This window comes from Triturus cristatus, chromosome 6, assembly GCF_964204655.1.
Source record: "Triturus cristatus chromosome 6, aTriCri1.1, whole genome shotgun sequence".
Taxonomy (NCBI): Eukaryota; Metazoa; Chordata; class Amphibia; order Caudata; family Salamandridae; genus Triturus; species Triturus cristatus.
The window spans coordinates 93,234,726-93,257,348 of NC_140589.1; the positions used below are offsets into that span (position 1 = coordinate 93,234,726).

Consider the following 22,623-nt stretch of genomic DNA (forward strand, 5'->3'; position numbering starts at 1 on the left):
CCCGAGGCCCCCTCCCTGGTTTCTGTGCAATGAAGATCAGCGCGCACGTCGCGCTGTCTTCATTGCACAGAAACCGAAACTGAAATAAACCATCTGAAAGAAACACGTTAGTTAGATTCCTCACCTTAGAATATCCCCAGGCGTCAGACTGGATCCGGAAGATTTTTCGTCAGCAATACCCCTTGCGCGTCGCTAGGCGTCGTCTGCGGCTCCGCGTCCGTCGTCGGCGTCGTGCGCCGGAATGACGTCGTCGGAGTACTTAGACGCCGCCCTCGCGCGCTGACGTCAGTTCTTCTTTTTTCCGCGCCAGTAAGCGCAGATCCGGGAGAGCTACCCCTTTTAGTCTTTTTTGACTAAATCTTTTTGATCACTTTTGATCCTTGTCTGTCGACATCTGGTGCCGGTAGGATGCCTGGGTTCAAGGCTTGCGAGGATTGCCATCGACTGATGTCGGTGACCGATCACCACCGCCGGTGCCTCTACTGTTTAGGCCCCGACCACGACGCGGAGTCGTGCTCCGATTGCCAGGCCCTGACTTCGAAGGCTCGGCGGGAGCGGTCCCGCAAGCTTCTCGAGCTCCGCCACTCGGCTCCGCGTCGTGCGCGATCCCGGTCCAGGAGGAGGTCCAAGGATCGCTCGCGGAGCCCTAGCCGACGCCACCATCGATCGTCGGGCTCCAAGTCGTCGGGTAAGTCCAAACGCTCTAAGAAGTCCAAGAGGCGACATCGCTCTTCGGACTCCCCTCGCCGGTCGCGCGACTCGGCCGAGGGTCCGGGTGGTTTCACCCCCGCGGCTCCGGCGGAGCCGCAGGCGCCGCGCCCGTCCCCATACCTTCCGGTCCCTGGGACTAACGCGACGCCGGCGGAGGTCAGTGCCTTCCTCTCGGCCATGAGGAGCCTGGCCCCGCCGTCGACGCCCGCTGGCGCGCCTTCGGGCCCCGCGGACTCGACTGGGCGACCTTGCCTGCCGGCGGCTTCGGCCCCGGCGCCGTCGACGACTCCGGTCTCGACGCCGCAGGTCCCCGCGGGGCCCATGCCTGGGCCCCCGTCGACGCCGGTTGACCTAACCACTCCTCCACCGGCGCCGGCGAATGAACCACCGACGCCGCCACCGGCGCAGACGCCTACACCTCCGGTGCCGCCGACGCCTTCGGTGCCGACTCCGGACGGCGTCCAACCCCAGTTTAGCCCTATTCTGGACCCGGCGCCGCAACGGCGTCGACCGACGCCGCGTCCGGCGCCGCTTGAGACCTATCATCTCTACAGTCCGGCTCCGATCATTCCTCCTGTTTATCAGGAATCGGAAGACGGGGGCGACTGGGAGGGGTTCGAGGACCCTATGGCTGTTCAGTCGCAGCTTTCACAGGACTGGGCAGATGAACTGGGGGAGGCCAGTGGTCTGGATACCTCGCCAGACACTGGATTCACTTCTCCTCCGACTGTGGCTTCGGAGGAGGGTGCAGCATTTTCTGTGGTGCTGCGCAAGGCGGCCGCAGCCCTTGGGCTCGAGCTGCCTGCCGTGGCTGTGAGGACTAACATCCTCACTGAGGTGCTTCAAACCGCAGCAAGCTCCACTGAGCCTCTGCTGCCGTTCAATGAGGCCCTCACTGACGTTCTGCAGGGCACCTGGTCCAAGCCCTCCACAGTTCCTCCTGTGGATAGGAACGTTGCCAAGCGCCACCGCCCTGCTCCGGGCGGCCCCAGTTTCCTGTCCCAACACCCCACCCCCGAGAGTCTGGTTATCCAGGCCTCTACCTCCCAATCCTCCTTCCCGACCGCTCCGCCGGACCGGGATTCCAAGAGACTCGAGCAGTTTGGCAAGAAACTGTTCTCGTCCCTTAGTTTGGGCCTGCGGTCTTTGAACACCGCCTGTCTCTTTGACCGTTATTCCCATTCTCTGTGGGATACGGTGGAGGACGTGCTGCCCCTGTGTCCGGAGGAGGTCCGGACACGTCTTACCCAGGCTTTGGCCGATGGGAGGGATGCAGCGCGGCACGCCATACGATGTGGGCTTGACACCACGGACTCGCTGGGTCGGGCGATTTCCACCACGGTGGCGCTCCGCCGCCACGCCTGGATGCGGTCCACGTCATTTTCCGGAGATGTCCAGAACACCCTCATGGACATGCCCTTTGATGGCACTCGCCTGTTTGGCGAGAAGGCGGACAGTGCGCTGAACCGCTTTAAGGACTCCCGGGCTACGGCCAAGTCCTTGGGCCTCTCGGCTCCGCGGGCGCACACCTCCGCTTTTCGCCCCTTTCGTGGCCAAGGAAGGGGCGCCTCCTCACGTCCGCCCAGCCACCAGCCGCAGAACCAACCTGCGCGCGGTCGCGGACGTGGTTTCCGCCGTGGCGGATCTGGAGGACGACGTGGTCAGCCCACATCCACCCCGGCAGCATCCGCCTCAAAGCCTTCCTAGTCCGAGCTTTTAGGCCCATTCCACGCCAGTGGGCGGCAGAGTTCGCCATCACCTGCTCCACTGGCGGTCCATTACATCGGACAGGTGGGTGCTGCAAATCGTCCGAAGGGGCTACTCCCTCCCCTTCGAGACGACCCCTCAAGCCATGCCACCGCAGCACCACCGTATCTCGGGGGATCATTTGAATCTTCTCCGCGAGGAAGTTTCGGCCCTCTTGGCCAAGGGGGCCGTCGAGCGCGTTCCGAGTCCAGAAGTAGGTCGTGGTTGTTATTCCCACTACTTTCTGGTTCCCAAGAAGGGCAAAGGGGGCTTGCGCCCCATCTTGGACCTCCGGAACGTCAATGCCTTCCTCCGAAAGGAACGGTTCAAGATGTTAACCTTGGCTCAGGTTCTAGCTGCCCTAGACCCCGGAGACTGGATGGTAGCGTTGGACTTGCAGGACGCATACTTCCATATCCCCGTCCAGTCGGCCCACCGGCGTTACGTGCGGTTCACGGTGGGCCAAGAGCATTTTCAGTTTACCGTGCTCCCCTTCGGCCTCACCACTGCCCCTCGGGTGTTCACGAAAGTGATGGCGGTGGTCGCAGCTCATCTGCGCAGATCAGGGGTTCCAGTCTTCCCCTATCTCGACGACTGGTTGTTGAAGGCGGGCTCGCCCCAGGCAGTCGTCTCCCACCTCCAGACTACGGCGGATCTCCTGCATTTGCTGGGATTTTCCATCAACGTGCCGAAGTCACACCTGAGTCTCTCTCAGAAGCTCCTCTTCATCGGAGCGGTTCTCGATTCGGCGCAGTTCCGGGTCTATCCACCGGAACAGCGGGTCCGGGATATACAGGCCCTGATTCCCATCTTTCGGCCTCTATCCTGGGTTTCGGTCAGGCTAGTGTTGCGGCTTCTGGGGCTGATGGCCTCCTGCATCCTACTAGTGCATCACGCCAGGCGGCGCATGCGGGCTCTGCAGTGGGACCTGAAGTTTCAGTGGGCCCAGCATCACGGCAACCTGTCCGACCATGTCTTGATCTCGGAGGGCACTGCACAACAGTTGCAGTGGTGGCTCACGGACTGCGATTGGGTCATGGGCAGGAGCCTCTCCCTTCCCCAACCGGAGCATGTCGTAGTGACGGATGCGTCCCTCCTGGGCTGGGGTGGCCATATGGGAGAGGCGGAGATCAGAGGCCTCTGGTCTCCGGCGGAGTCTCGTCTCCACATCAACCTGTTGGAGTTGAGAGCGATCCGACTTGCACTGAAAGCCTTCCTTCCCTCTGTCAGGGGCAGTGTCGTGCAGGTGTTCACGGACAACACCACCGCCATGTGGTATTGCAACAAACAGGGCGGGGTGGTGTCGTGGACCCTTTGTCAGGAGGCTCTGCGCCTCTGGACGTGGCTGGAACACCAGGGCGTCACCCTAGTGGTTCAACATCTGGCGGGCTCTCTGAACGCCAGAGCGGACGAACTCAGCCGCCGGTGCATGATGGATCACGAATGGCGTCTGAACTCCGAAGTGGCGCAAGGTCTCTTTCAGCAGTGGGGAGAGCCTTGGTTAGATCTATTCGCCACCGAAGAGAACGCGCAATGTCAGCAGTTCTGCGCGTTGGAATTTCCAAGGCGGCACTCGCTCGGCGACGCTTTTCGTCACGAGTGGAGTTGCGGTCTGTTGTACGCCTTTCCGCCTATACCACTTCTGCCCAGAGTGCTGAAGAAGATCAGGCACGACCGGGCCCAAGTCATCTTGGTGGCTCCGGATTGGGCACGAAGATACTGGTATCCCGAGCTACTCAGTATGTTGACCGATCCCCCGATACGTCTGCCCCTTCGGAAGGATCTTCTGTCGCAGCAGCAGGGGACGGTCCTCCACCCGAACCTGTCCAGCCTCCACCTCCATGCGTGGAGATTGAGCGGCGGCAGTTGATGCCATTTGACTTGCCTCCTGAAGTCTGTGATATCATTCTGGCAGCCAGGCGTCCCTCCACAAAGACGGTATACGCCTGCCGGTGGAACAAATTTGTGGCATGGTGCACAGCAAAGGCTGTGGATCCCCTTTCCGCCCCTCTTTCTGAGGTTCTCCTCTTTCTTCTTTCTTTGGCCCGGCAGGGCTCTGCCCTGGGCACCCTGAAAGGTTATCTTGCTGCCATCTCCGCCTTCTTGCGGCTTCCGGATCAGCCTTCTCTTTTCAAGATCCCTGTGGTTACACGCTTTCTAAAAGGTATTACTCACACGTTCCCTCCTGTCCCTTTTGTAATGCCTCAGTGGGACTTGAATCTGGTCTTGACATTCCTGATGTGCGCTCCCTTCGAGCCTCTTCACAATTGTCCTCTTCGTCTTCTGACTCTTAAGACTGCTTTTCTGGTAGCCATCACCTCGGCTAGATGGGTGAGTGAGCTCCAGGCTTTATCTTCAAAGCCTCCTTTTCTCTCTGTTCATCCGGACAAGGTTGTCCTTCGGCCTCGTCCTTCCTTTCTTCCGAAAGTGGTGACTCCATTTCATCTTGGGCAGTCTGTCACCTTGCCCACCTTCTTTCCGCCTCCGCATCCTTCCAAAGAGGAAGAGAGGCTCCACCGTCTGGACCCAAAACGTGCGCTCTCCTTTTATCTGGACCGCACAAAACAGTTCCGGGTGGACGACCAGCTTTTTGTTGGGTACGTGGGCGCTAAGAAGGGGAAAGCTGTGCACAAACGGACCATCTCTCGTGGGTCGTTTTGTGTATCAAAATTTGCTATTCTTTGGCAAAAAAGGACCCTCCTGTTGGGCTGCGCGCCCATTCTACTTGGGCCACAGCGGCTACTACTGCTTTGGGACGGGGAGTCCCTTTGCAGGACATCTGTCAGGCGGCGACGTGGGCTTCGTTACACACGTTTGCCAGGCATTATTGCCTTGACAGCCAAGTCCGGAGGGATGGCTTCTTTGGCCGTTCTGTCCTCCAGGACTTTCTGGTGTGATCTTGGTTCGCAGACCCACCACCGGGGATGGTATTGCTTGGGTATCTATTCTAAGGTGAGGAATCTAACTAACGTGTTTCTTTCAGATGAACAAGTTACTTACCTTCGGTAACGATGTATCTGTAAGAAACATTAGTTAGTTAGATTCCTCACCGACCCACCCATCCTCCCCGTTCTGCGAACTGACATCTAGGGTTAAGGTTATCCTTTTCAGGCCCCTAGATTTTATTTTTGGCACCAGTGTCGGTCTTTGCATGGCTCTGCGTTCCTGGCGCGGAAGGCTATGTACAAGAACTGACGTCAGCGCGCGAGGGCGGCGTCTAAGTACTCCGACGACGTCATTCCGGCGCACGACGCCGACGACGGACGCGGAGCCGCAGACGACGCCTAGCGACGCGCAAGGGGTATTGCTGACGAAAAATCTTCCGGATCCAGTCTGACGCCTGGGGATATTCTAAGGTGAGGAATCTAACTAACTAATGTTTCTTACAGATACATCGTTACCGAAGGTAAGTAACTTGTTCTTTAGGCTCATTTCAGTTTCACTTTGTATGTGCTCAGGGGGCTATCTCAGCCCCCCGGGCACATAGGAAGACGGGAGAGGTATCATTGGAAAGGGGAGACTCTCCCCTTTCCAAAGGTATCCCTCCTCAGTGGATCCCTGCTTGGGGATCGCCCCAGGAGGGCGATCCCCAAGCAGGGATCCACCCACTAGACACCAGGGAGGGGGGAGCGGCCCCTTAGGCAAGGGCATTTGCTCCCCCGAAATATTTGGAGTGTCATTTAGTCTTTTTTCCCCCCCCCTGGGGGGCAGAAGCCCCCAATCTGCCCCCCGGGGGGGGCAAAAAGCCCACTAGACGCCAGGGATATTTACTTGGCACACATAATTTATTAGGGTGGGGGCTGCCCATGAAGGGCATGTCCATGCCCCCACCCCGCATAATGTACAGCCTTTCTGCCCCCCTGGGGGGCAGTTCAGTAGCCCCTAATCTGCCCCCCCAGGGGGCAGAAAGCCCACTATACGCCAGGGATTTATTTTTTCTTGTAATTTGTGGTGGGGGCTGCCCAATATGGGCATGCCCATGCCCCCACCTACCCTCCGCAAAAATGACAGCCTTTCTGCCCCCCCTGGGGGGCAGATGGGGGCATTAGCCCCAAATCTGCCCTCCCCTGGGGGGCAAAAAGCCCAGTAGACACCAGGGATTTTTAGGCAAATTTTAATTAGGGTGGGGGCATTGGCCTGCCCGTTTTGGGCAGCTCCCACCCTAATTAAAACTCCCTGGCGTCTTGTGGACTTTCTGCCCCCCCTGGCGGGCAGATGGGGGCATTAGCCCCCAATCTGCCCCGCCGGGGGGGGCAAAAAGCCCACAAGACACCAGGGATTTTTTGGGGGCATATTTGAATTAGGGTCGGGGCTCCCAAAACCGGCATGCCCATGCCCCCACCTGCAAAAATAACAGCCTTCCTGCGCCCCTTGGAGGGCAGATGGGGCAGTAGCCCCCAATCTGCCCTCCTCGGAGGAGCAAAAAGCCCACTAGCCGCAAGGGATTTTTTGGGCATATTTTAATTAGGATGGAAGCATTGGCATGCCGGTTTTGGGCAGCCCCCACCCTAATTAAAATTTGTCCACAAAACTCCCTGGCGTCTAGTTGACTTTCTGCCCCCCTGGGGGGCAGATGGGGCCATTAGCCGCCAATCTGCCCTGCCGGGGGGGGGGGGAACAAACAGCCCACTAGATGCCAGGGTTTTTTTGGGGGGGAAATTTGAATTATGGTGGGGGCTCCCAAAGCGGACATGCCCATGCCCCCACCCCCTCCTCCGCAAAAATAACAGCCTTCCTACCCCCTGGGGGGCAGATGAGGCAGTAACCCCCAATCTGCTCCCCTGCGGGCAGATTTTTTGGCAAATTTTAATTAGGGTGGGGGCATTGGCATGCCCGTTTTGGGCAGCCCCCAACCTAATTAAAATTTGCCCCAAAAACTCACTGGCGTCTAGTGGACTTTCTGCCTCCCCTGGGGGGCAGATGGGGGCCTCAGCCACCAATCTGCCCTGCCAGGGGGGCAACAAGCCCACTAGACGCCAGGGATTATTTTGGGGCAAATTTGAATTAGGGTGGGGGTTGCCTAAAACGGACATGCTCACGCCCCCACCCCCTCCCTGCAAAAAATACAGCCTTCCTGCCCCAGTGGCTCATGTGAGAGGGGTGCTGACTTTGACGGGGAGAGTATCCAGAATTGCCTTGGGGCTGTGTTCGCATGGTTCCAACTGCACAGCCTCAAGTGCAATTCCGATAAATCGGAGGTACTCTTCTTCGGGTGCGATTCGGAGCCCTGCTGGCAGGCCTGGTGGCCCATCGACATGTTCCCTCCGTCCGGCTCTTCTCCCATGGCTAAAAACCTGGGGGTTAAGATGGACAAGGGGCTGACGATGAAAGCCCAGATTCTGGGGGTAACCGGCACCTGTTTCGGCCTGCTAAAAATGTTGCGGAAGTTTCTGCCTCTCTTGTCCGAGGAGCACAGGAGGTTGACGGTGCAGGCCCTGATAGGCTCCAGGTTGGATTATGCCAACAGCCTGTACCTGGGCCTGCCAGAGTATTTGCTGCAGAGGCTTCAAGTGGCACAGAACGCGGCGGCCAGGGCCGTCTTTGGCCTAAGTAGACGCTTCAGCGCCTCTGGGTTGTTGGTGACGCTACACTGGCTACCCATCCGCAAACGGATTGCTTTTAAGGCTCTGACCTTGGCCTATAAAGCTCTCCATGCGGTGGGAGCTAAACATCTTCAAAAGAGACTCACTTTTTACCATCCCACTCGCGCGTTGAGGTCGGAATCTTTACTTCTTGCGGCTGTTCCACGTGTGAAGAGGGCTCGCCTCGGGGGCCGCTCCTTCAGTCTGCTGGCCCCACAGATGTGGAATTCCTTACCGCTCCCTTTGCGGGGGGCGACTACTCTTTTTGATTTTAGGAAAGGCCTCAAAACCTGGCTGTTCTCTCAATAGGTTTGCTTGTAGCCCCGGTTCTTTTGTGGACTTTTGAACTGTTTTCTCTGTGTTGTGTTATTTTGTAACCTGTTCACCTTACCTAAAGCGCCGGGATTCTCTTTTTGAGTAACCGTTGCGCTATACAAAAAAATAAATAACATAACATAACATAACATAACAGTGGGGACAGATGGGGCAGTAGCTCCCAATCTGCCCCCCCTGGGGGCAAAAAGCCCACTAGATGCCAGGAATTTTTCGGGGCAAATTTTAATTAGGGTGGGGGCATTGGCATGCCCGTTTTGGGCAACCCCCACCCTAATTAAAATTTACCCAAAAAACTCTCTGCCGCCTAGTGGACTTTCTGCCTCCCCTGGGGGGCAGATGGGGGCATTAGCCCCCAATCTGCCCCACTGGGGTGGCAAAAAGCCCACTAGACGCCAGGGAGTGTTTTGGGGGAAATTTGAATTAGGGTGGGGGTTGCCCAAGACGGGCATGCCCATGCCCCCACCCCGAAAAAATTACAGCCTTCCTGCCCCCCCGGGGGACAGATGGGGCAGTAGTCCCCAATCTGCCCCTCCGGGGGGCAAAAAGGCCACTAGACACCAGGGATTTCTTTAGGCAAATTTTAATTAGGGTGGGGGCATTGGCATGCCCGTTTTGAACAGCCCCCACCCTAATTAAAATTTGCCCAAAAAAATCCCTGGCATCTAGTGGACATTCTGCCCCCCTGGGGGGGCAGATAGGGGCAGTAGCCCTCAATCTGCCCCCCTTGGGGGGCAAAAAGCCCACTAGACGCCAACGATTACGCTGGCTTTTTTATGTGTGGGGGTGGGGGCTGCCCAGAATGGGCATACCAATGCCCCCACCCCACAAAAAATAGCCACAGTGTTTCTGCCCCCCTTGGGGGCATATCGGGGCAACCCCCTCCCCCCCGATGCCCCCCCGGGTGGCAGAAACCCAACTAGGCACACAGTTGTTTTTAGCAATATGCCTACCTGTGGATTTTGGGCCCTAGCGCAGCCGGCACATAGGAAAACCTACCAAACCCACACATTTCTGAAAACTAGACACCCGGGGGCTTCCAGGGAGGTATGGCTTGCGTGGATCCCCCAACGTTTCCATACCCAGAATCCCCTGCAAACCTCCATTTTTGCTGAAAAAAACACCTTTTTCACATATTTTTGTGTGGGAACGTTGTGGCATCAATGAGCTCACACAAATTTCCCACCACCCAGTGTTCCCCTAGGTCTAGCGGTAAAAATGGTGCCTCACTTGTATGGGAGGCCCAAGTACCAACGACAGGCAAGGGCCCAAAACGTAGTGAGGCGGCATCAAAATTGCCTCTCTAAAAACCACCTGGTTTTGCAAGGGGGGGTCACCTGGGTTTTTGGTCTGTGCTCGGCGGCCATCTAGGGAAACCTACCAAACCCACACATTTCTGAAAACTAGACACCCGGGGACTTCCAGGGAGGTATGGCTTGCATGGATCCCCCAACGTTTCCTTACACAGAATCCCCTGCAAACCTCAATTTTAGCTGAAAAAATCACTCTTTTCACACATTTTTGTGTGGGAAAGTTGTGGCATCACCTGGCTCACACAGATTTCCCACCACCCAGCGTTCCCCCAGGTCTCCTGATAAAAATGGTGCCTCACTCGTGTGGGAGGCCCTAGTAACCGCGACAGGCAAGGGCCCAAAACGTAGTGAGGTGACATCAAAATGGCCTATCGCAAAACCACCTGGTTTTGCAAGGGGGGTCACTTGGGTTTTTGGCCCGGTGCTCGGCGACCATCTAGGGAAACCTACCAAACCCATACATTTCTGAATACTAGACACCCGGCGGCTTCCAGGGAGGTATGGCTTGCGTGGATCCCCCAACGTTTCCTTACCCAGAATCCCCTGCAAACCTCAATTTTAGCTGAAAAAAATCACTTTTTTCACACATTTTTGTGTGGGAAAGTTGTGGCATCACCGGGCTCACACAAATTTTCCACCACCCAGCGTTCCCCCAGGTCTGCCGGTACAAATGGTGCTTTACTTGTGTGGGAGGCCCGCACAAGTGAGGTACCATTTTTCTCGTAGGACTTTGGGGAACGCGGGGTGGGTGGAAATGTGTGGATCCACGCAGATTCCAGAACTTTCCATCACAGAAATGTGGGGAAAATGTGGTTTTTTTGTCAATTTTTTATGTTTGCAGGGGATTCTGGGTAACAGACCCTGGTGGGAGTCACTCAAGTCACCCTATCCTGGATTCCCCTGGGTGTCTAGTTTTCAAAAATATATAGGTTTGCTAGGTTTCCCTAGGTGCCGGCAGAGCTAGGGTTCAAAACTACAGCTAGGCACTTTGTCAAAAAAGGGTCATTTTTCACTGCAAAATTGAGGTGTGACCACGTTGCGTTTTGCGCCGTTTCCTGTCGCGGGCACTAGGCCGACCCGCACAAGTGAGGTACCATTTTTCTCATAGGACTTTGGGGAACGCGGGGTGGGTGGAAATTTGTGGATCCACGCAGATTCCAGCACTTTCCATCACAGAAATGTGGGGAAAATGTGTTTTTTTTGTCAATTGTTTACGTTTGCAAGGGATTCTAGGTAACAGACCCTGGTGGGAGGCACTCAAGTCACCACATCCTGGATTCCCCTGGGTGTCTAGTTTTCAAAAATATATAGGTTTGCTAGGTTTCACAAGGTGCCGGCAGAGCTAGGGTTCAAAAACTACAGCTAGGCACTTTGCCAAAAAAGGGTCATTTTTCACTGCGAAATTGAGGTGTGACCACATTGCATTTTGTGCAATTTCCTGTCGCGGGCAGTAGGCCAACCTGCACAAGTGAGGTACCATTTTTCTCGTAAGACTTTGGGGAACACAGGGTGGGTGGAAATTTATGGATCCACGCAGATTCCAGAACTTTCCACCACAGAAATGTGGGGAAAATTTGTTTTTTTTGTCAAATGTTTAGGTTTGCAAGGGATTCTGGGTAACAGATCATGGTGGGAGGCAGTCAAGTCACCCCATCCTGGATTCCCCTGGGTGTCTAGTTTTCAAAAATGTATAGGTTTGCTAGGTTTCCCTAGGTGCCGGCAGAGCTAGGGTTCAAAAACTACAGCTAGACTCTTCGCAAAAAATGTGTACATTTTCATTGTGAAAATGTGGTGTGTTCACGTTAGGTTTTGAGCCACTTCCTGTCGTGGGCACTATGCCTACCCACACAATTGAGGTACCATTTTTATTGAGAGACCTAGGGTAGTTCAGATTTGTAAAGCAACTGTTATTACCTATTGATTTTTGATGCATTTCTCCCTTCCAAATGAAAGACATTGTGTAAAAAACAAAGTCATTTTGAAAAATGACCAATAATTCTCATGCTAGTATGAGTATTCCCAATTTCGAAAATGTGCAAATATGCACTGTTTCTAAACTCTGTAATTTGTTCCCATTTCAGAAATACATAGGTGTCTTTCATACCGATTTTTCCATGTATACATTTTCCCACAATAATTGCTATATACCCGGAACATAATAAAAAACCATTGCAAAATGCTGCTCAGTTTTTTATTCTGGGTTCGTTGGGCTCTTGGTGAACCTACAAGTCCTATATATCCCCACAACCAGGAAGGTCCAGCGGATGTAACGGTACATTGCTTTCAAAGAGAAGTCATAATTAGAAGAAGTTACAGGTGAAAACGTTGACACAAAAGGCTACTTTTTTCAACTAATTTTTAATTTTTCCTATATTTAACTGGTAGTTTCTATAAAGAAACCTTGATGGATCTACACAAATGACCCCTTGCTGAATTCAGAATTTTGTCTACTTTTCAAAAGTGTATAGCTTTCCAGGATGCATTATTGCTTTTGTACCCATTTCTACCATTAACTGGAAGGAGGTTGAAAGCACAAAAAATAGCAAAAATAGGGTATGTCCCAGAAAAATGCCAAAACTGTGTAAAAAATGTTGGTTTTCTGACAAAATTCTGTCATTCCCTAAAAGCTGAAGAAATGGTGATTTCAGCCCCACAAACCCTTTTTTGATACCATTTGCAGAGAAAAACCCAGACGCTTTCATTTGCAGCCCGTTTATCCCATTTTTCACAAAAAAAATCAAATTTTTGCTGCATTTTGGCTAATTTCTGGGACCCTTCCAGGGGAATCCACAAACCCTGGGTACCTTTAGAATCCCCATGATGTTGGAAGAAAAGGACGCAAATTTGGTGTGGATACCTTATGTGGTCAAAAAGTTACAGGGGCCTAAGCGCGCACTACCCCAAATAGCCCAAAAAAGGCTTAGCACAGGGGGGGGGGGAAAGGCCTAGCAGCGAAGGGGTTAAATGTGCCCGTCAATAGCTACCCATGTTTGTATAAATAAACAACAAGGGTGTCTACTTGGAGAGTACCCACCGGCGGGGGCGCCGGGATTAGGCACGGTAGGGCGTCAGACACATGAGAGCTTCACTAGCGGTGTAAATACATTCCACGTGGATTCATTGTATGCATAGTCGCCTTTTAATGAATATCATGCAAATCGTCATGGTGATAGGTACATACGGTTTGTCCAGCATGTCCTAGGTGTTTCATTAAATATATATTTTTTTTAAATAATAAAAAACAAACGCTGGCCCCGTGGGATGTGGTCCCCGGGGCCATAAGTGGCCTGAGGAGGGGGGCAACGCAGCCCCCCTCCTGAAGAATTTTTTTTTTAAAAGGCCATGACCCGGGGGTCGGGGTCCCCGGGGCCGATTAAGGCCTTGGGAGGGCCAAATTAATTTTTTTCAACAAAAAAAATTAGGGTGCAGGCCCTGGGGGATGGGGTCCCCAGGGCCAATAAATTAGAAAAAGAAGGGGGGGGGGCACACAGCCCTCCTTCTTAAAAAAATAAAATAAATAAAAGACCGGCATCGCACCGGAGGCCACACCCCTCCTTGCAGCACTCTGCAAACGCGCCCCCTGGCCAGTTGTAAGTTGGGGAATTAATTCCCCTTCAATACTGAGGGTCCCTGAGGACCAACTAGCCCAACAGGTATCTCCAGTATGCGCCAGGGAGCTGCGTTGCAGACAGGTGTTCTGAGGCCACGCCCCTTTTTACACCTCTATGCAACGCAGCTCTGTGGCGCTTACTGGAGGTACCTAGTGGGCTAGTCTGACCCTAGGGGCCCTTAGGATTCAAGGGGACTTAATCTCTCAATTTAGAACGGCCAAAGGGCACGTTTACACAGTGGTGAAGGGAGGGGACGGGGCCTAAGGTGACGTGTGCAAATACGCCCTGTGGCGCGTTTTAAGTTGGGGAAATAATTCCCTTTCAATCCTGCTGGACCCTGGGAGCCAACTAGCCCACCAGGTGCTTCCAGTAGGCGCCACTGCTCTGCGTTGCAGAGAGGTAGTGCAGGCCGTGCCCCTTTTTACACCTCTCTGCAATGGCGCTTACTGGACGTACCTAGTGGGCTATTTTGCCCCTAGGGACCCTCAGGATTCAAGGGGACTTAATCTCCCAACTTAAAACGGCCACAGGGCGTGTTTACACAGTGGGGAAGGGAGGGGACGGGGCCTGAGGTGGCGTGTGCAAACACGCCCTGTGGCGCGTTTTAAGAGGTATTTTTAATCCCCTGCCCTATTATCCCTATTATATACTAGGGGCTTACAGAGGAGGTCATGCTAATCACAGGGGGACCCCAACGCATAGTGGTCCCTAGTGTATTTGTCACTGGTTCCGCATGTTTTGATACACATCATGCTGTACACCCCCCTGCGCATCTTCATTAACATCTTCATTTTCAATTATAAAATCAGGAATTTTTGCTGATCCATTGTGCTTTGCACGCGTGGGTTCGGATCTCAACCTCGTTGCCAAATGTTAAGAAAACGCCTCCACACAGATTGAAGAGAAGAAGGACGTTTATTCAGTCCTCACGCACCAACCGACAAGTGAAGTCACCAACATTCTAAGGTGAGCTTCACACCAATGCTCTACTAGAATGGAATGTACTACTGGGAGGAGGGGGGAGCAGGAGAGGAAAGAGGGAAGGAACGAACTGAGAGGAGAGGTACAGGCAAGGGGAAAGGCACTAGTTACAACACATTACCATTTACAACGCCAAAAGCTCTAACTCTCGCAAATGCTAGACCTATTGCATTGCAAATGCTTGGTTTTTTTTTTATAATCCAAAGACACAGATCTGGAGCTTAGCTCCTACCTATTTGTTTTTTTCATCACCAAAAAGGCAAAGCTATCCACACAGTTCCACGCCACACAATTCAACTCCACACATTTCCATTCGACACAACATAATTCAACACCAAACCACATGATTTAACTCAACAACACACATACACAACACACCACATACATCCAATCCATACCACAAAATTCCACGTCTTGCGACAAAATTCAACAGCGCACCACATAATTAAACACGATTCTACAACAAGATACCATTCCAGATAATTACATGCCATATCACAACCCCACTCAACATAATTCCAGTACACAGGGCCCGGCTGGCAGTAGCGGGCACAGGGCAATCCCCCGGTGGGCCATCCCCCGCTGGGCCGCAGGGGTGGGGGCCGGTTTTGGGCCCCTGGGGGCCGTTTTTGTTACAGGGCCGTTTTTGCAGCAGCTGCAAAATCGGCCCTGTAACAAAATCGGCCGAAAACCAGCCCTGGCAAAGAGCTCGGCGGCAACCCCAACTCCCCGGGGGGGCCTGCCGAGCACTTTGCCAGGGCCAATTTTGGTTCCCAGTACACTCAATAAAACATAATTACTATCCACATATTTCCACTGCACACCATGCCACATAATTCTACTACACAAATCCACTCCACGCTACACTATTCCACAACTAACAATTCCGTCCAACCCACATAATTCCAATACACACCACATACATACAGTCAACACATGAGTAAAAGACATTATCTTTTACACCAATAGTTCTAACGCAAGCAAATACGAGACCAATTTGCATTGCAAATGCTTGTTACATCTGGCATCACCGAGCGCCTCCCAGGTCCTTGTTCCCGACTCCAGTAAACAGAAATAACTCTGTATTAGGTTTCGTTTTACGCTCCCTCTCGTGCCCCTAAAAACGGCAACATCAGTTGCACAAACACCGCCCTGCCTCAGGCTACCTTTCACAAGAGCCCCACAGCCGAGATAAGATGGACCCCGGACTCACCTGCTGTGCAGGGGCTGCGCTCACTGTCTCACGGAACCTGCAGCAAGCTCGCCAGTCAGTCGCACTGGGCTCAGCGCGCTCCGACTCCGAGCTCACTACAGCGCGCGAGCTGAAGATGCCCCAACGTGGTCACACCTGCCGCGCCCAGGCACGCGCATGCGCAGGAGACCCTTCTGTCACGCCCTGACTGTGTGCACCAAAGGAAGTGTGGAGACGGGCAGTTGGTATTTCCATTACTAATGCGTAACCTTTACAGAATGTGTGGACTTAAGATAGGGGCCTAAAAATGTAACTGCGTTCTGAAAACAGCGAGGGAAGCCAGGGGTCGCAAATAAAGTGGCAACGGTCGCAACCAGTGTCGACCTATGACGTCAGTGTAGCGCTGCTCAACGTTCTGTTTAAGCGCTCTTGAATGGCGGCGCTCACGTACCAAGGCTGGGTAGCGTTGAACCTCCTCCCTCGTTAACTCACTATCAGGCACTCCGTGCCCCTTTATCTCACTCGTACAGGTCCCTGGCTGCTTTACTTTTTTGGCAAGGTTTTTTCCCGTCTTTCTCTTTCTGCTTCGCTTTTGTGTGTTTCTCTGTACGCAGTACCTGAAATGGAAAAATAGAAGTGCAGGTACTCTGTAACAGAGTACCTGCTTGTTTCTGAGAAGTGCTGGTACTCTCCAATCAAAAGTATACCATTTCTCTTGAGAAGTGCCGGTACTCCCCTCTCAAAATCGAAAAGTGCTGGTACTCCGTACCGGGCAGTACCGGCCCATTTAAAGCACTTATGTACCTTTATCTGTGTACATGTTTGAAGATGAAGATAAGCGTCGTCTACAAAAATGAGTACCTGTGCCTCCACCAGCACAAATTAACGGGGTGTCTACTAAATGGTGAGAGTACTGTACGTTTGTGTCTTGTCTCTCTCCACTCTCTTTACACACACCGCATCTGTTGACTATTCATCTGGTGCTGCTAGAAACCGTTGTGTATTGACTGCATCTCGGTGCACTTTCGGACAGTTTCCTCATTCCACATGAACCCTACAAAATGTATTAGATTTCCCTCGAATTGGCAAGAATAGGTAAATACGTTAAAGCTGTAGGGCGGGGCCGTCCAGCCTGGAGCGACTGGTAGCCCGTCTCTCCGAGCTCCGTTGAACATCAGGGCCCACGGTGCTTGGCGGGTTGAGCAGTGGGGGGTGCTGCGACATTTGCCCCGGAATCGCTGCATCTCTCGCTCGGGTCTAGTTGTTCGGACACTGCGATGCGCAGTGTTTTATTGATGGTACACATGAGCCGTTCTACTTCTCCATTGGCTTGTGGCCACTGAGGGGTGATTCGCCGATGGCGGATGCCGTGTGATCTCAGAAACTCTTCGAATTCGTGCCCTTGGAATGGGGGTCCATTGTCACTTCGCAGTTCCTCTGGGCACCCGAACATTCCAAACACTTTCTCCAGGGCTGGGCCTACGTGCGTGAAGGCGGTAGATTGTAGCGCTTCGGCTATCGGGTACTTCGAGTAGCTGTCGATGATCACTAGCGTGACTCGCCCGTCGGGCAGGCTCCCGAAGTCCACGCTGATCTTCTCCCACGGGCATCGGCCATGTTCCTCGGTTATGATGGGGGCTGGCGGCTGGGCTCCACTGGTTATCTGACACGGCTGGCAGCTGCGAACCGCGTTGTCTACGAACTCATCCATGCTCGGGAACCAGACTTTCTCCCTCATTCGAGCTTTCATCTTTTCCATCCCTTGATGTCCTTTGTGTGCCAGCTGCGTTGCTCTTGTCCTGAGGGTGGCCGGAATGACGATTCTGGAGCCCCGTAGGATGAGTCCTCCTCTGGTCACACTCAGCTTATGTCGTATCCTCCACATGTGTTGGAGGTCATTTCTCTCTTCGCTGGTCCATGAGTTGGCTGTTTGTAAGAATTGCTGCCAGGTTCCTTCTAGGATTGTGTTTTTGACCTTGACCATCACTGGGTCTTGTTCGGCTGCTTCCAAGACTTCCTCTAGCGTCAATGCCTGGGGTCTCTAAAGTGTGACCTGAAAGTTGCACACAGTGCTGTTTCTGCAATGTGCTTCACACTGTACCCATCAGCTGTTTCATGAGTAAAGAGCACAGTCATTGCTCAGCATTATCGCCATTTGAAAGTTCAGTTAATAGCAATATGCTGATGAGCTGGTAGGCTAAGTTAAAACTGAATTACGTAACTTAACGTTAATTAAATTGCAAAGTGCAGTGTGACTCCGCTGGGACCTGTTGCCACGTGTCTCCAGAAATACAACTGGCATTTGCATACATGCCAACATTTCAGAAGAGCAAAGTGGGAGATGTTTTCGAAAAAATCGGGAGAATGGGTCCTTGAATCGGGTTACTGTCATGTATGGGCTTTGGAAATGCGCTGCTGCAGGATCGGACATTTGAAACGCAAATGCACGTTTTTCTTACCTTTCAGTAGCATGGAGCGCGATGGCAGGCAGAGAGAGTTATGCAAGTGTTGTGCACTGGCCTGGCAGGTTGCTTGCTGGCAGTGCATACACCAAACCGCCCGCCTCCTCATCCCCCCCCTGCGTGGCAGCCCGGGCTGGGCACACACACAGCCCCACCTGAGTACTTCACAGGTCTTTAAAAGACCATTGGCTTGTTAATGAGGCTTTGTTGGTTTTTCACCCCTTCTAGAGACCCTGCATCGCCACTCTGACTATTGCTGGAAGAATTAGCACGTTACACAATACGCTGAAACCCCAAGGAATCGGGTTTCTGGATGCTTGAATCGGAAGGCGGGAGACTAGCCTTGAAATCGGTAGTCTCCCGCCTGAATCGGGAGGGTTGCATGTCTGCATTTGGGAACGTTGGCAGGCCCTTGGCATGGAGATATGCTCCAAGGCTTGGCAGTCAGAGAGTGACTGCGAATACACCCTTGCCGGTGGCATGGAAGATGAAGGGGGCGCCGTGGGCTCCACGGGGTCCGACGAAGGATCGCCCTGGGCCCCAACGGTGAAAGATATTGAGCAGCTGCTGGCCACGGGGAGGCGGGCGTGTAACCACATCGACGAAGTTTGGCCACGTCTATTCCTTGGTGACTTGTAAGTAAAGATGACCTTTGAACCTAGGATCACAGCCATTTTATGTGTCAGAGGCGGACTTGGTTAGCCAGCTCCGTAGTTTACTAGGCCCATGAACGAGTTGCACCTTCTGTCCAAATCTCTTTTCTGGGACTTGCGGTCTTCTCGTGTCATTTTAAATAAAGGAGTTCAAGTCCTACATTGACTATCTGCCAGCAGCCAGACAATTATGTGAGTGACACTGGCTACGATTTGTACGAGACTCCACGAGACTGAGTTTGGCTCCTCCCCCCCTCGAGGTTGATGATGGTGGAGCTTGGTTGGCTTTTACCTTGTGGATTTCTCGGATTTCTATCTGCCGAATCTAAAAACGGCTGATAGCGGAGGCAAGTGAGGGACAAAGAGCGTGAATTCCCCCCCTGGGATGCTGTTTGTTTGTATCTGGAGGCACCTCTGAGGCCAAATATATCATTGCTACACTTGAAATTGAGGCGAGGCGAGGTGAGCCTGAGGAGTGTTTACACTGCAGCTGCTGGAACTTATTCCAGGACTTACCTTGAGCTGGAGGCGCCCGACTGGTCCCTGGTGCGTTCGTTCTACGAAGCGTGAGTTGAGATGCCGGGGAGACGACGGCTGTGACAGGGAGAGAGATACCTTACCCATAGAGTGAGTCGGTGCGTGTTTTATTTTGGCAAAAGCTGAGCAGTGCTTTACCTGCTGTGACTCCTCTCTTCAGATACGAACTTGTTTAAGCCTGTGGTATCCTGCGAGACACGCTCTAGTGTCCCGCAGGAAGTTAGCCTTGCTAAAACTTTGGGGGCATAGCGCTGTAAAGTACAGCTGACCTGCTGGTGTGCGGTGTCCTTTGAAGCTTGCCTGGGTCCCCCTCGCCGCCGCAGCATCCTCGAGTGCGGCCGCAGTGGAGGGGTAGAAACTACACTACCCAGGATCCTCGGCTTGAGGAAAGCCGCCCGGGGGCACGTCCACAACGCGATTAGTGGCGCTCATAAGGCCGCGAATATCCCGGTGGAGCGGGGAGCCTTGCTAAAACTTTGGGGGCATAGCGCTGTAAAGTACAGCTGACCTGTTGGTGCCTGGTGTCCTTTGAAGCTTACCTGGGTCCCCCTCGCCGCCGCAGCATCCTCGAGTGCGGCCGCAGTGGAGGGGCAGAAACTACACTACCCAGGATCCTCGGCTTGAGGGAGTACGCGGGAGCACCGGGAGAAGCCTGGGACAAGGGTGGGTTCATCCGTGCCCATCAGTGACTGAAGAGGCTGGGCTAGATCACCCCCCTTGCATCTACGATAAAGGTATTCGAGAAAAGAGACACAAACTGTGAGCTGTATGGACATTCTTCCCCCAGGGAGTGGATTGCTCCTTCCAAACACCAATAATAGCCTGTTGGTAAGGACTACTGAATACACTGAGTTGGGGGGAAGCCACCCATTCACACACACGGTAGGGATATAAAGTAGGCCATCTGACCAATTGCTGGAACAACTAGGGCATTAGGGAGCTCATGGTGCTATAGTTCCTTTTAAACTGACTTTGTTGAAATTTTGGGTATGTCTAACAAAACTAAAACACGATCTGCCCCAAGTAAAACCCAGTCATCTCGGTCTGATAATCCCCCAGGTGCGGCACTAAATGGGGTGTTACAAACCACTGCAATTGATTTGATGCTGCAAAAAGTAAACAGGGAGATAGAACGAACCGAAAGAAGCTTGTCCACCCCAAACACACCGATACAACCCATTGCACCGGAAATTCTAGAAATTTCGGGAAATGAGTCATTGGAAAATTCTACAGACATAATCCCTTGCGCCCAAGTGGTAAACGAAATAGTGATGGAAAATAACAGGAAACCCAAACCAGGGGCTAGCAGGAAGAGTAGAGTTAACAAAAAGAAGCAAAACAGGGGAATAGGGGGGACGAAAAGCAGGGGGGAGACAGTGATTGAAGAGTTTAGAGGTACAATAGCAGGGCAGCAACTCCCACCAGGTTGGTTGGAAGAAGTGATGGGCGATTTCCAAAACCGTATGGAAACATTTATAGTGAACCAACTAAAACCAATTATAAGCAGGCTAGACAAAGCAATCAACGAAATAGCAAAGCAGAGGAAAAGTAAGGGAACATCTGACACCAATCAAAAAGTAAGTCACCCCGCAGTAGGAATCAGGACAGGGGAACATGCACGAGGTAGAAACAACTGTGTGAGTAACGAGGACTGTGGCATAGTGCTACTACATGACACACCCTCGGCAATGGCTCAAGGAGACAGGGGTAACCCTAACCTAGGGGGGATAACCGTACGCGAAAATACCCCACAGAGCACAATTCCTACACTCCCACAAGAAGGGACTGTAAAAAGTCAGTGCTGTGTAGAGAAATCTCAAACTGGGTGCAGTCCCCCAGATATCCCCACTGACTATGTACCAACATGTATCAATTTACCACCTGAAGCTGCCGCTTATGTGGTGGTTTTTACGGGAGTACCTGGTCTTAGGGCAGGGGAGAGAGAGTCACATGCAGAGTTAAAAATGAAAATAATTAAGTGGCTAAATATACACAGGCCCCTGAGAGGAGGAGAATGTGGGGAGATCCTGTTAGTAAGAAGAACAAACTGGGTAGGCAGCAGGAGGAAAGATGCTGCAGGAGACTGCATCGTGGCAAACTTTAGGGACACGGAGTTAGTAAAATATATACTAGGAGGCTACAATAGAAATCACACTAGCGCATTATGCCCCCTACCACTAAGATACTTTTACCCCAGGAGATGTGCCCCAAATCCCCTACACCATGTCCAGGATAGACCAAGAAACATAGCGGCTAGTAATTGGCCAAGAGAGGAGGGACAGAGAGGGCAGGATCACACACAGTGGGCAAACAGATTCAGTCCTTTGCAATCCTTAGAAGAACTAGACTGACTATCCCAATCACCCCAGGAAAGGGCCTCTAAATGGATGGTAAAGGAGTATGGGGAAGGGAGGGATCTAGATAGCATCCCAAAGAAGGGGACAGTTATCACCCAAACACATACAGGCAAAGGGGGTCAGGGAGGGACCAAGAGTAGGGCAGCAGATCCCATAACATCAACACAGGGTGAAGAAGGGGAGAGTGAACTACCAAGGGAAGGCCTAAAAATACTGTCCTGGAATATTGCTGGTTTGGCGGGGAAATTTGACAATGTGGACTGGATAAGTAATCTCCAGGGGTACCATGTCATAGCCTTGCAGGAGACATGGGCACTAGACCCATCCGCCTACCAACTAGAAGGCTTTAAATGTTTTTCTGTCCCTGCAAGGGGCGGAAGATCGGGCAGAGCAAAGGGTGGGCTAGCCCTGTATGTTAATCTAGAGCTGGAAGGCACATGGTCAGAACCCTCATGGTCGTCACACCTAATCCAGGCAGTCGAATTTCAGGGGCAGGGATTAAGGTTACTGATATTTAACATCTACAACTCAGTCTCAGGGGAAGGAAATGAATCAATAACTCAGGAACTAGAAAATAGGTTAAAGCATGAGACCAAACAACAGAGAAGGGGCGGGGAACCAGCAGTTTTGATCATGGGTGACTTTAACTGCCACCTTTGCCCCAAACTGATTCCCGCAAATGCAGACTGGTCATCCTGTCCGGTAGAAAATGGGCCTCACTTCGAGCATAACAGGGAGGGAAACAGCCTCATGAAAACTCTGGACACCTTCGCCATGACCCACACTATAGATCTGATAACCCCAGGGAGGGATGGCTTCCTCACTCCAACATTTAAGGGCAGAGGTTGTTATTCAATTATAGATTTTATGATGATATCCTCTGCCATAAAGGACAGGGTGAAGGAAGTGAGAATAGACTGGAACCCCTTTAGCGACCATAACCCGCTGATAATGGTCCTAGAATACAGCGACGGACGTAGTAGAACTCAACAGGCCGCCTCTACACTGATCCCAACAGACCAGGGGAGGCGACTAAGATGGGCTAAGATCAATGCAGAGGAGTTTTATAAATCCCTGGTGATAAAAGGCAAACACCAAATTGAAGACTGTCTTGATCCCCTAGTAGAAGGTGGGTGTTTGGTTTC

The 22,623-nt window shown here is 52.7% G+C and overlaps 1 protein-coding gene across 3 annotated transcripts in view; it reads right to left on the reverse strand.

Annotated features, from left to right (window-relative positions):
- The window catches only part of LOC146813813 (beta-1,3-galactosyltransferase 2-like), a 139,882-nt gene extending 124,307 nt beyond the window's left edge, over window positions 1-15,575 (reverse strand). Inside the window, exon 1 of one of the 3 annotated variants that reach the window (XR_014962903.1) lies at window positions 15,491-15,545. The gene's annotated coding sequence lies outside the window, so the exon portion shown is untranslated. Of the gene's footprint in view, window positions 1-15,490 lie in introns of all 3 variants that reach the window. The other 2 variants (XM_085610270.1, XM_085610268.1) reach the window with 2 other exon arrangements.
- Window positions 15,576-22,623: the final 7,048 nt, after the last annotated feature.